General features: G+C 46.6%; 1 pseudogene; it reads left to right on the top strand.

Moving 5' to 3' along the window:
• LOC142590825 (uncharacterized) overlaps nucleotides 1–11,530 on the top strand; it is a 76,674-nt pseudogene extending 65,144 nt beyond the window's left edge.
• The last annotated feature ends 1,550 nt before the right edge of the window (nucleotides 11,531–13,080 follow it).

Raw genomic sequence — 13,080 nt, 5'->3', positions numbered from 1 at the left:
GGTCTCTGTCAATTACGACTCCCAAGAACCTGTGGCTTCTGCTGTATGGTATAAGTTGTCCGTTAATAGATACGCCGTAACCAGACATTGGCTTCCTCGTGAATGCCACCATTGCGCGCTTTCCGCATGAAATTTCAAGTCCTTGTTGACGAAGGTAGCAAGATGTCATTGTGGCTGCCTTCTGAAGCCGAGCACGAAGCTGAAGTCGTGTCACACCTGATGCCCAAATGCAGATGTCGTCCGCATAGATGGAAAGTCGTACGGTGCTTGGCAGGTTGTAAACTAATCCACTGAGGGTGAGATTGAAAAGAGTCGGGCTAAGCACTCCTCCTTGAGGGACTCCTCGGCTACCGTAATGCTCGGACGTCGGGCCATTTTCTGTGTGCATGTAGAATGGTCTCCTCTGTAAGTAGTTAAGTTAAGTAAGTTAAGTAAGTAGTCTGTAAGTAAGTGTAATGACTTAAGTTTATCACCCTGTATAGACCTCGTCCGCCTCCTCCTTTTTCTCTTTCCCACTTCCTCTCAAAGAAGAGAGTGGGAGAGAAACAACTACGGAAAAGCAAGGTAACCCTTATCTCACCAAAACCTTTCTCCCTTTCAGGACAGGGCATCAGTGTCGCTTACGCCACGCCAACATGCAGAGTCTGATGGAACGACAAAATAACAGTCTGGTTTATACCACACAAACTGCTCGCATGCCTAAGGGAACGTCAGAAAATTGATGTATTGATTGTCAAAACTGATGAATGGCTTTGCGTATTCCAAGCGAAGACTAAGAATACAAGAAAAATGTGCTTCTACTTGGACTTTGTTTCCCGAAGGCATTTTGGGAGCGCGCTGCCTACGACGGAAGCCTGGCTAGATTTCCACCCTGTGAGACGAAAGCAGGCATCAGCAGATGCGAGGGACGTTCATATATCTGCACACTAAATCTATGCAGCACAGCATAAGCCATACCTGGTGTCAGCCGGTCAGGATGCTTTAATTAAGATTGCTGTTGCGGCTAATATATAGGAGTTTTTGCTGCTACTCACCGGGGAGCATATCTCATTAAGGATAGTTCAAATATTATTACGAACGTCTGGGGCTTCCTGTATTCTTTGAGCGTCGATGCTAATTAAGAAGGCTTGACCTCAGTGTACACGTGCTTCTGTAAATGGATACTGGAAAACTGAAAATTATAAACACGCACCGACTGTGGTGACGTCCTGTGATGAACGGTGGAGCGAAACATACAGGAGTGTTTTTATTATTATTATTATTTTTTATTATTATTATTATCCTCATGGATAAACAAGGAGATGCTGGCACCAACAGATAGTATCGGCTGCTCCTTTTCAATTGTAGAAGAACATACAGAAGTCTTAAAGCAATGGGCGAATATGTACAACCTGTTAGCGTAAACATATCGCAGGTGACAATTTTAGTGGAGAGAGAGAGATACAAATGAGAGAAAGGCAGAGAGGTTAAAATTTTAGTGGAGGCGTTCACAGAGGAGCTGGTCTGACGATAACAGTAATTATGATCCCCGTTGGCCCCAACACTGAATACGTAGAAAGTCAAGAGCCTTCTTTTTTTTTTTTCTATGGAACGCGCGCACAAGACACTTCGCAAATGCGGAGCTCCTTGTTGGCTGAAGTCCTCCCCGCGTGCGGAACCCTGTAAGGTTTTAGTAAGAAAGATTATGGGCGGGAATAGGCCTTCCTACGAACGACAATGCATTAGAGAACAGGCCGGATGATGGGTAGTAAACTGCCAAGAGAAAAGAATGGTGACGGCGGAAAACAAAGAAACCTCGTCGATTGTTTCGTAACAGCCACGCGAAGCAGAAAGAACTGTTTGATGGCGTTTCTTTTTTTATATGATATAAGGAGATGTTGACGCACAATTGAAGGTGCCGGGTACTCCTCAGCTCTTGAATGGGTCTGGCCTACAACATACAGGGTTCAAGATTACACATCAAATAACTTTTTCATACAAGCACTGAAATTATCAAGCAACGTTTTCGCAGTAACACTATGACAAGCTAAATGACTTCACAGTTTTGCCGAAGAGAGTCTAAAAAAGTACAAATGATACTGTCAGCGTTCCACCGTGTTTGCCCCAATTTCCGTAAGGGCCTTAAAAGATGAACGGAAATGTACGGAAAATAAGAACAGAAAAGATTGACCGATATATGGCGCCGTTCGCTCTTGACAGCTGCTCTGACATAATTTTTTTCTTGCTTTCTACGTTCTCTGTTTTCATTTTATCGCTGTCCAAGAGCTTGCTGAGAGTATAGAACGTCAGATGGGATTATCAAAGCTGATTTTTGCCGCCTCTACTCTCCCTTTCGCCGTGAGCGATAGCGTTCGCAAAGTTTACGCGAGATTAGCTGCTGGAAAAACGCCTTTATGTCGTGTTCTGAGTGCGGCCTAGGGAAAAGCGGCTTATCGGCGTTTTCGAGGCCACGGTATAATTGAATATGCGGGTCGCGGGGGAGTACGATACATAATTCACTAAAAGCACTATGTGACTGCGCTCGGTGATATTACGACCTTTCTGTGAGAGCAAAATATAGGTCGGTAGTAAAAATTTAATGACTAATATGCTCTCTGACATAGCTATAGGATGTTACGCGACCTGCGAACTGAAGACAATAAGAGAACAAGAGACACTGTTGGAAACGGCGTGTGTGAAGTCGAAATACACGTTTAATTCACTGCCGTCCATAGCCACGGTAATTTTTACGCAACTAGTTAGCTAATGCGATCACATAAGCAATAAACCCCTTCCTAAACGCGTAGTTAACCGGCTTTCCTCCCTGAGTACACGTGGTGCGTAGGTCCTCCTAACAGAAGGGCCAAAGGTCCGTCCAGCTCAGACTGATTTCTCGCATGCGCTGTTAGCTCGCACGCTTTACGCCCAGCATAGGCGACAACTGAGCGCACGTCCAGGAACTCCGAACCTTGCCCCTTCGTCAATCTGTATAACGTCACCGCATTTACTTCAACGTAGCTCGACGGGCAACATTCTCAAAAAATCATATTTCGAAAGATCGGCCAAATTTCGACAACCTTCAGTTGGAAACGTTGCGAGGTCACTCCCGTTTATTAACGTATGCATTAACGGCACTTAGTAATAACTTTCCTTGTATGTTATGGCTGTTTTCGCTAGTACCAATGTACTGGTATAATGGCCAGAATTTCTGGATATTAAGTTTATAACAAAAGAAAGCGAGGGGGGAGGGGTTACGAATTTCCTTTGGCACTATTCCCAGACCATTGCTTTTTCCAGACATTGCAAGAAGGGCGTTATATACAAATCAGAATTTCTTTGTTCGTGCAGTCTAACCTCATAGTAGTGATAGTGTGCACGCATGCAAACTATTTATTTTCCAGCCTCATGCTTAACAGACAATACGTTGTTCATTATTTGTTTATTGTTAACTTTTTGCCATATTCATCAGCAGCTTTTTTTAAGGCCTTTATGTCATCATGAAATGAAATGGAGTAGCAGAAAGCATACCTTCTACATCTAATCTCCAGCTAAATCTATCAGATGTTTTTTTTTGTTTTAGTTCGGTGAGAACATTGAATACATTGAGAACATTTTTCGGACCTTTTGTGGTCATTGCTGGCACCGGTGCGAATGTCAAAATGGACATTCTCAATGACATCGTGTGCAGCGTGTCACAATAGCACACAACTGACCATTGTTCAGCAACCGGACAACAAGAAGTAAAATTGAACAGTTCGATCACTGTTGCAAGAAGGAATGTTTTAAGCATCAAAGAGAAATTTCTTCAAAAACGGCTGAAGGTGGTATATAATTCCGTTTTCACAGCGCGAGAAGATTGTAGTAGCGGCTTCCCGGTAGATGTTACAATTCGATAACAAAAGAGCCAAGAAGTTTATGTTATTCGGGGTCTCGTTTACGAACTTTGTTCGCCCTTGAGGACCCCAGACTTTTATCTGGTGCACAGGCCCTTGCACACCTAGGTCATGCGCCTAATGCAGGAATTACTTGGACTGTTGCAGCGTACAATGAAGGGGACCGCGTTATAACCGCCTCATAAATTCTTAGCCACAATAGCTATTACATTATGTCCTCATTGCAAAACGATCTCTTAGGTATCTTAAACAGCGATCAGCTGATCAAATGGTACATGCGCACAGCAGTATCTCTATTCACGTGGAATAGCTGAACATCTCTCAAGTTAACTAACTGAAGAACAAAAAGAAAACCGGGTGGCAGCAATCATAGGATTAAATAATTGATGTACGGTGTCGCACGCACCTGCGTTGAAGTTGGACCTGCTTTTTTAAAGCAACATTCTTAGTTCCATTTTGAAAGGGTAAAAGCTGTTCACGGTGTTGAAACGAAAAGAAATAAACACACAGAGATCGAGACAGTACTCAGTCGGCGTCGCATGGTCGCCTTATTTTTGCGCAAAAATTCCGGCCGTAATGTCATCTTATTTGCTCATCCGCGCAGAATGTTGAAAGAAAGAAAGAAACTAAAGAAATAATGGCCTTAGAAAAGAAAAATATATGTCACTAAACGGATAAAAACGGTTTGCTTTCTTAAGTTGCTTAATATCTCGATTCTACTTTCACTTCACCCGTAGACCATAACCATCTTGAGACGTGTGCGTATGATGCGGAAAACGCATGTATGCAGTACTGACGTCATTCCATTTGCATCACTGCTCCAGTTCGAAATAAGCGCTAAAAATGGCGCACGTTCTTAGTAACAAGAGCCACACAGTGCATGATATTTCGTAAGGAATACATAGTTTCTCTAATGCTTTCTTTCTTTCTTTCTTTATTGATTTATTTAAGACAATGAACAGATTGTCTTAGGGGACACGGCTAAAGGCAAACATTTGCCTGACTAGGCCGTGCCACTCGTACATTGGCAGCAACATGGCAGTGGCAGGCTTTCAGGAGGTCACACATGAAATTATAGTACACATTTTCAACACTTGAGTACACAATTCGCGTAAGAAGAAAGAAAAAATGTTAAAGTTTATACAGTTTTCTAAAAAATTGAAGCACAACAACAACAGGAAAAAGAAGCTCGTTGTGAACGAGCTGTGCGATGAGTTATACTTGTTACGCAACGCGCACACTTTATGTACATACATTAGCCATTCGCATTATTAAACGCCAAGATTCAAAATAAAAAAAAAGCTTACTTCAACCTTTCTTGGCATACCTTACTCTCTCATTTGTTTTTCCCTTATGCAAACGAGACCAAAACACCAAAATTCTCGGACTGTAAGGCGTAGTACAAGCTTAGCTCTACCTTCTTACGATGCCGCTAATGAAGCAGTTACGCTCTCTTACTATCGTCACGGAAAGACGGCAGCAAGCAGGCTAACAGACTATTACTCACTTTCTGATGCCGGTGTCTCAACACTCTTTTCAATGCGTGGAATTCCACTAATGCCGTGCAACCGCACCTGTTTCGCGAATCTCCCACTGACTCCAGCGTTTCCTCTGGTGCCCTAGAGAACAGCAAGAGTTCCGTCCTCATTCCAAAAAAATGCTTTCTCATCCTTTGAGACTGTATTTTGGAGTCGGACATATTCGTTCATGACATATTTATTTCACTAATCTCCTCGCGAAGTGCAAATAAGTGAAGGATGCGAGGTTTCAGAGAAGACTGACTAGCTCTGCGGCAGTCTTGGAACCGGCAGCGCTGAAAGGGCGCGTGTTATAGGTACGAAGCAAAGCGTGCGTTAACAGAAAACTCTGGCAGCGTAGGCCTACCAGTTGAAGCATCGATAGCAATAGAAAAGTTTGTACTTTTCGGATGGTGTTCTAACAATACACGAGAGTGAGATATTGGCATGACTCAGCACGCAAGGAAACGGCTGCTGGGCAGAAATAACAGCGCTCTAGATTATAGCCACCAGGAGTCCGACAACGCCACAGTGTTAAGGAGCGCTTCCAGGAGCGCGGGAGGCAGCGCACCTCGTCCGAGGCACGAGACGAGAGCGACGGGAAACAGTCAGCATTAGTCAGCGCTTAGTGAGTGAGTGAGTCAAGAAACTTATTGCAGGTCCGGCGAGGACGCGAACTCGTCGCGCACCCGGCTAATCTCACGTCGAGACCGGCAGGTCTAGCCCACCGGCCTGGTCGCGGCACGCCGGACAGCCAGGATTTGCTTTTCTAGAGCGGGGCTACGCAAAAGCGAGTCCCACTCCTCCTTGATGAACTTGGGGTATGTCGACCCGCACTCCCAGAGCATGTGCGCTAGAGTGGAGGTCTGCCCGCAGGAGGGGCAGGCGTCGTCGCGATACACGGCCGGGTAAGCATCGTGGAGAACGGATAGACATGGATGCGTGCTGGTCTGCAGAAGTCTAAGCGAAACGGCTTGCACCCTATTCAACTTGTGGTGACGGGGTGAAAAGACCCTTCTAGACATGTAGAAGAATTTAATAATCTCTTTGTGAGTAGCGGGAGCGTCCCTGTGGCCGTAGGGAGGAGAGTAGTCGATGTTTCTTGCAGAGGAAGCGCGGTCTGTGAGGTCACGCGCAGCCTCGTGAGCACACTTAGTAACTATTAGATAACGTTAACATTACATATGCACCTCAATAATTCTTTCACTTCCCTACATATATTATGTAAATTATAAGGAATTTACGTGGAATTCGTATATTTTCCGTAAGTATCATACGGAAGGCACGCGGAATTATTTGAATGGCATACGGAACGTTTCAGTTAAAATTGACGTTTACTGCGCGTGCCCGTTGAGCTCAGTGCGTAGACGCAGCAACTCAGCGGGAAGGCTAGGCGAACGCACTACGCTCATGCCAGCAGCGGAAGGCAGAGCGGGTCGTTGGCTCTGCTTGGCTCCGCCACCGAGCCGACTGAGCGGAGTGACGGAGCGTGCTCTGCTCCGTCAATGCGCGCACGTGACACGGCGTCGCAGCCAATCGGAATTTAGCTGCCGTTTCGCCGATACAGTCGCCGGCTTTTCGCCCAATGGGCCATTTGATGCGTTCGCATCAAAATGAGGACGTCTCACACCTGCTGCTAACTTGTCGGCCTTATGCCCAGCAGAGCCGATATCTTTGCGTCGAGATGATTATTATTTGTTTAGAAAACGTATATACATTTAACAGGAAAGGAAAAGTGAGGAGCAGGCTGGTAACTGCCATCGAAAGGGGCACAACGCCTGCCTACTCTTCAGAAGGGAGGTGACAGCAATAAAGAAATAGAAGATAAGAAGTAGATGAGGAAAGAGGAAAGAAAAAGCAATAGGACAAAGCTAAAAGAATAAAGTAGAACACACAGTACAGATCACACACAGTAGGGTCGGTCACTGAAGGTCACGCAGCTATAGAATGGTAAATAGCAGAAATAGTATCGACGCTACAAACGTGAACCTAAGTTAGTTAACTCTGGAAAGTAGGTAGAGCGCGATGAGCCTGATCAAGTCGGCACGCACACCCACTGGGATACAAACATTCGTCGAGTGGCTTCAAACTGTGAACAATGCGGAATCATTTATACACATGAAGAATGATATTTGACGTGAAACATCTGTAGTTTCGGTCAGCACAGGGGGTCTCTTGCTGTGGAAACGAATCTAATGAAAACATGCAACACTAATATTGTTTGCATACTGGCAACCGTACTAGCGACGGGGCTCACCTTGATATTGTTACGTAGAGGAAAGGAGCCATTACTTGTTCATGCATTGTGTCGGGTGCTAAAATGAAGCCGTCGTTGCACCACCTAAGAAGCAATCGGTGTAAAAGTTAGCCCTCGAGCGCGGCGTTGAGAGGGGTGTAGCTCGACAGTGCGTTTGCAAATGCGAGCGGAAGTAGTCGCGTTTGAGCGAGCTCATTCGGCCATAGCATACACAATTAATCGAACTCAAGCCGGTGCTCATGGTGAGTTACAAGGTTTACAAGTGTGCACTTCGATGCAGAAATTTCACGCTTGCTCAGCTGTGGCTGCCCTGATTTGGGCACATATGGTACATAAATTGCATTAAGAGACTCAGTCAACGAGCTGTAGGGAGATTACCAATTCAAACATCCTAGCGCCCATTTATAAGCGTCGTTTCTTTACCCTAGTGCCCATACACCCTCTTCACTGCGAACAAAACGTCTCACGAGCTCCAGTGCGGCTGCGTCCAAGCCTACTCAACAACACTTAAAGAAAAGCTCTTCATTGACGACTTCACGCTGGCTCGGCGTATACGTGGGATTTGGGTATCCATCTTCTATTGAAGTAATTAAGCGCAATGTTTGCACTCCCGCATTCACGCACGCACCGACACACGCATCCACTCAAGAATACCCCCACACAAAGCGCTAATAATTACTTCAGTATGACGAGTTACCAACCAGCCTAAAGCAGTTCTACTAGGGTATCTGACTACCCTCTTGGTACAAAAACGGCCTCTTCGCGCCTCCAGGGTGTTGTGGTGCGTCGCAAAAGATAGCAAAGTGTTATTTTACGAATTACAAGCAAAATAATCCCATTAATGCATACTTATAAGCTAGGTGCGTCAGAGTTACAAGAGGTTACTAAATACAAATACTTGGGAGTCACCATTACCAATAATCTATCATGGAACATTCATAGTGACAACGCATGCGCATCAGCCTTTCGCAAACTCTGTCTACTCCGACACAAATTAAGAAACGCCTCGGCTAGTGTAAAACTTCTCTGCTATACATCATTTATTCAGCGGATACTTCCGTATGCAGGCATAGTCTGGGATCCCTGTACCGAAGTTAACGTTAAAAACTCGAAAGGAGATCAAGAAAGGCAGTTCGATTTATTTCTTCAGAATTTTCGCAGTATGATACTCCCTCGGAACTTATGGTAACAAATGGTATAGAGCTACTAGCTTTCCGACCAAAAAATGCCGCCTTGACTTTCTTTCGACATTTATGAGTAATAAATTAATCATTAAGCCATCAACATATATTAAACCCTTAACAACTAGACACACCCGACACCACCAACCTTACACTCCAACCTCATTTTGGCACGTACTGAAGCGTTCAAGAATTGCTTTTTTTCCACGAACTATTAACGACTGGAACTTTATACCGTCTCCAATTGTACCTACCACCGATTGACACATGTTACTTTCTTTTTGTCTCTATTCAGATGCGTTTGTACGCGCCCTGCTTGGACCTGTGCAAAGTCGGCAGTATTGTATAAATAAAACAAACAAAATAAAATAAAGGGCAAGCCTCAACCAATTAAGCAACGATAATTTGACGCAGAGTAGGTAAAATAATTTCTACAGCCGTAATAAGCGCCAATAATCGAAAATTACGAATATTTTACTGTAGACGGCTCAATCTCCGGGATTGGTCCACCTGGCGTCTTGTAAATAAAAAGCGTGTCAATCAAAATTGAAACGAAAGAAGACAACGTCGACGTACATGTGCGTGAGCGTAAAGAAAGCGAATGAAAAAAAAAGCCCGCCAGGAGAAAAGTACATAGAGTGTCCAGAGAAAAATATAAGGTCCGACAGTGGAATGAAGAATCTACTGCAAATCATACCAAAAACGTCATACAATTATTCGGCCTTGCATCACCGATGATGTCCCACTTTTAACACATACGTATACAGATGCCACACACGTATTCCTTGCCGTTCGCCTCTACTTTGGCTTTTTTTTTTCATAAGAAGCATTCTTCGCCTCTTGCTTGCCCTACTTTTTGTATCTGCCGCTTTTCACTACGTAAGGGGGTAGGTTCGTGTCCTGACTCTTTTGAGGCACCTCTTCAATAATGTGATTACCTATTCAATCTTGAAGCTGCAGTCAGGGCCGCGAGTGCAATTAGCCCGATGCTCCACCCATTAGGCCACAGACGAGTGCAATTAACGAGTGAGTGAGAACTTTACGACTCTCTTTGCCAAACGCAACTAGTATATTGAGACGGTTGGCGCGTGCGTCGCACCACACAGCAACAATTACTCATAAAAGTTACAGCGCAACAGTTTCACCCATGCTTCCAGTGGCAGCTAGTGACTTCAGATGCTGAGAAGTTGCACATCAAATATAAGCTCCGTTTACAGAGCCCTACCGTCGGTATCGGTCCCTAAGTACTAACGGAACAGTCTGTAACGTATGTTCACTGATGTAAAACAGATAAGTCGCCATGCTGCCGCCGTCATACTATCTTTGCCGCGCTAGTCGGCAAATCATTGTCTTCGTCGTGCCATTGCCTCGCTGTTGCCATTGTAAAATTAATTTTCGGAACGGAGCAATGAAGAACGTGCCGGCATCTCTCAAAAAAGATAAAGGCGAAGTGTCGCCGGAGCGTGCGCGCCGAGGTGATTCGGAAGCATTCGCTGGCTGGATCTTTGGAATCAACATCGACATCAATTTCTTTTGATGCGCGGCCCGGGTGCTAGCGGCGCGTTCTGCTCGCGGCCTAATTGTTCCACGTCTGCCGTCGGAACATGGCTGCCAGAATCGACGCTCCCGGATGTTCGCCTGTTCCACCAGACCCTGGCCATCTTCGTAACATGCCAACCATCGCTCCTCCGAAGCGCGCCATGAGCAGGAAGCTGAAGTCAAAGGTGTCGTCCGGGTTCGACAAGCAGAGGCCGTAGCCAGTTGACGTTCAACATGCAAGCAATGCTTTCAGAACTTTACGCCCATCTCACGCTGCAGCAGAAAGCTAGTGAAGACGAGCGTCGGTGTGACGTAGCCAAAAACACGACGGAACCAACCGTCTCCAAGCGTTCTTCAAAAAGTGGGGCTCTGACCTCCTCAGCGACGACGCCAAGTAACGCATACAAAGTTTGGTCGCCATGGTACAGCTCCAAACCATGAAAGAGGAACACATGCGAAACCAGCGCACCCAAAATCGAGAACAGAGGTGCCGAAGTCATCGTGGTTCGAAATCCGGAGAAGAAGGCGATCGCCAAGTCCGATGTCGTCAACATTGTAAGGCAGGTCCAAGAATTCTTACAGGAGAACGGTCCCTCCGAGCTGGACGACTTGTTGAAAGCGCTGGGCCCTTAGCAAGATCACGTAATTCTCAAAGCATACGGTACGTTGACCGCCTTCTTGGACCGGCGACCAGGATTTCGTGTGCTGCATGAGGACCTCTACTTGTTCGTCTACTTGTTCGACCCCGACGACGAAGGCGAGTGCAACTGCTCATCCTTAGTCAAGAACGGAGCTACCGTCGTATCACGTTTGGCTTGTTCAATGAATTGCGACAGTGGACGTCAGCACAAGGTGTCCGCTGACGGGGGACCTAGGCGCGCGCGTGCCATTTCCTCAAGCAGCACTTCTTACGAGTCTGCCATGGATGGAGATGGAGAAGACCAAGAACGGCGCCAATTTTGCCCACTGAGGAACGGCTGGAGCAAGATGCCCTCAAGTCCTCACTGTCTGTCAGGAGCCCGGCTCGTGGAGCAAGAAACGTTGGACGCTGAGGCCCAGACACAGGAATTGGACCCTGCCCGGTTCGCCGAGTTGAAGTCGACGCTGCCAAAGCGAGACGCCGAAACTGCTGAGCCAAAGGAGAAGCTGAAAACTCTACGATAAAGCCATGCCCGCGAGGTGCAGCAGCTTCGTGTCAAGATGACGAAGCCACTCAACAGGCTACCACCAGCACCATCATGGCGTGTGACAAAGCTAAAGAACAATCGCACCGCAGTGAACGAGTGGACTACCGCAACGGATGGTGCATGCGCCCAGGACAGCGACCAGCCACTGCCAAGACGACTGTTGCGTCAAGAGGCCCGCACCGTCTCGTCCCAAGCTCGAGGAAAAGAAGCCGTGCGTGCGGTCCTGTCCCGAGGCCCCGGCCAATGCCCTCAGTCGACAAGGAGTTCACGGGTTCGGGACAGTGGCCACCGATGCCGGAGATTTGGGAACTTCCCGCGCATGTCCTCGGTCCCTGGCCTGCGACTTCTCTTGACAATACGCTCAGCAGTTCGGCAATGCGTCCAAAGGTGCCGGAATTTCGTAAACTTCCCAGACGTAAGCTTTCCGGCCCTGGCCAGCTACCGCGTCTGACAATACGCTCAGCAGGTCGGCAATGTGTCCGAAGGTGCCGGAATTACGTAAACTTTCCGGACGTCAGAAGGCGACCACTTCTCGGTGTCCAGACTTTGACTCCATGCGGTCCAGTCACCGAAGATGCCTCACGAAGAGTATGCCGGAGCAACAGCTTTCAATAAACAGCACAGATGGTAAAGGAGCAGCAACCCAATTACACGGACCAGGAGATCAGAGGACGGCTGGACCTCTTGCGTCGGTCGCAGAGCGGCTTCTCCAGCATGACCATCAACGCCGTCGTGACACTGATGCTTGGTGAAGTGAACGCCGCACCGCGGGATAAAAACTGAAAGCTTGTGCAGACAGCGCGTCCCGGAAAGCACAATGCGACCATACTACAAATACTTCTGGGACATTGCAATCCGTCAACGCGTGTTGCTTGTTTGACATTGTGCGGTCGTAACTTAAAAGTAGTTTTACTTGTTTACTATACTTGCTGTTGCCGCGTACCTCGAACACGCCTTTACGCTGCCACCAAAGGGCGAGGGTGGGTGCAAAAGTCTTTATAGAAGTAAAATAAATTTGACATTTATTTGACTTCTTAACCATACCAGGTTATCGCAGACGCGGAGGCAGCCTAATGACACGCGCAAAGCAAATGTAGTCCCAAATAAGTTCACAAGTATACATATCGCACTAAAATGTATATTACCCATGGAAGCAGAGGGCATTCCGAGGAAATGGACCGGAAGGTTAGAAAAGTTTTAGTGGCACACAGGCGTGACACGCCGCCACCACCTTCCAGAAAAGCTTGACCTTCAGGCGCCATACAGCTCTCGCGCCAGAGCACGTGCTTTTCGAACAGCGTGTTAGCTTTCGGCAACGCGTACATTTCAAGTATGAAAACGGGCGAAGTAAGGAAAGAAATCTATTCTTTTTGAAATGGCATAGAGACCCAGAAAAGTAAGTTACGTTTATGAAAAAAATTATCCACTTGGCGGCGTATATTTGTGGCGGTGGAGGGGGGGAGATAGTTAGGTAACATTTTTTTCTTCCACTGCATAATTCCATAGTGAACAGGACCCGCAACCGGA

Source organism: Dermacentor variabilis, chromosome 8 (genome assembly GCF_050947875.1).
Source record: "Dermacentor variabilis isolate Ectoservices chromosome 8, ASM5094787v1, whole genome shotgun sequence".
In the NCBI taxonomy this organism is placed as follows: domain Eukaryota; kingdom Metazoa; phylum Arthropoda; class Arachnida; order Ixodida; family Ixodidae; genus Dermacentor; species Dermacentor variabilis.
The sequence above is the reverse complement of the archived record's forward strand: the minus strand, read 5'-3'. Positions and strand labels throughout refer to the sequence as shown.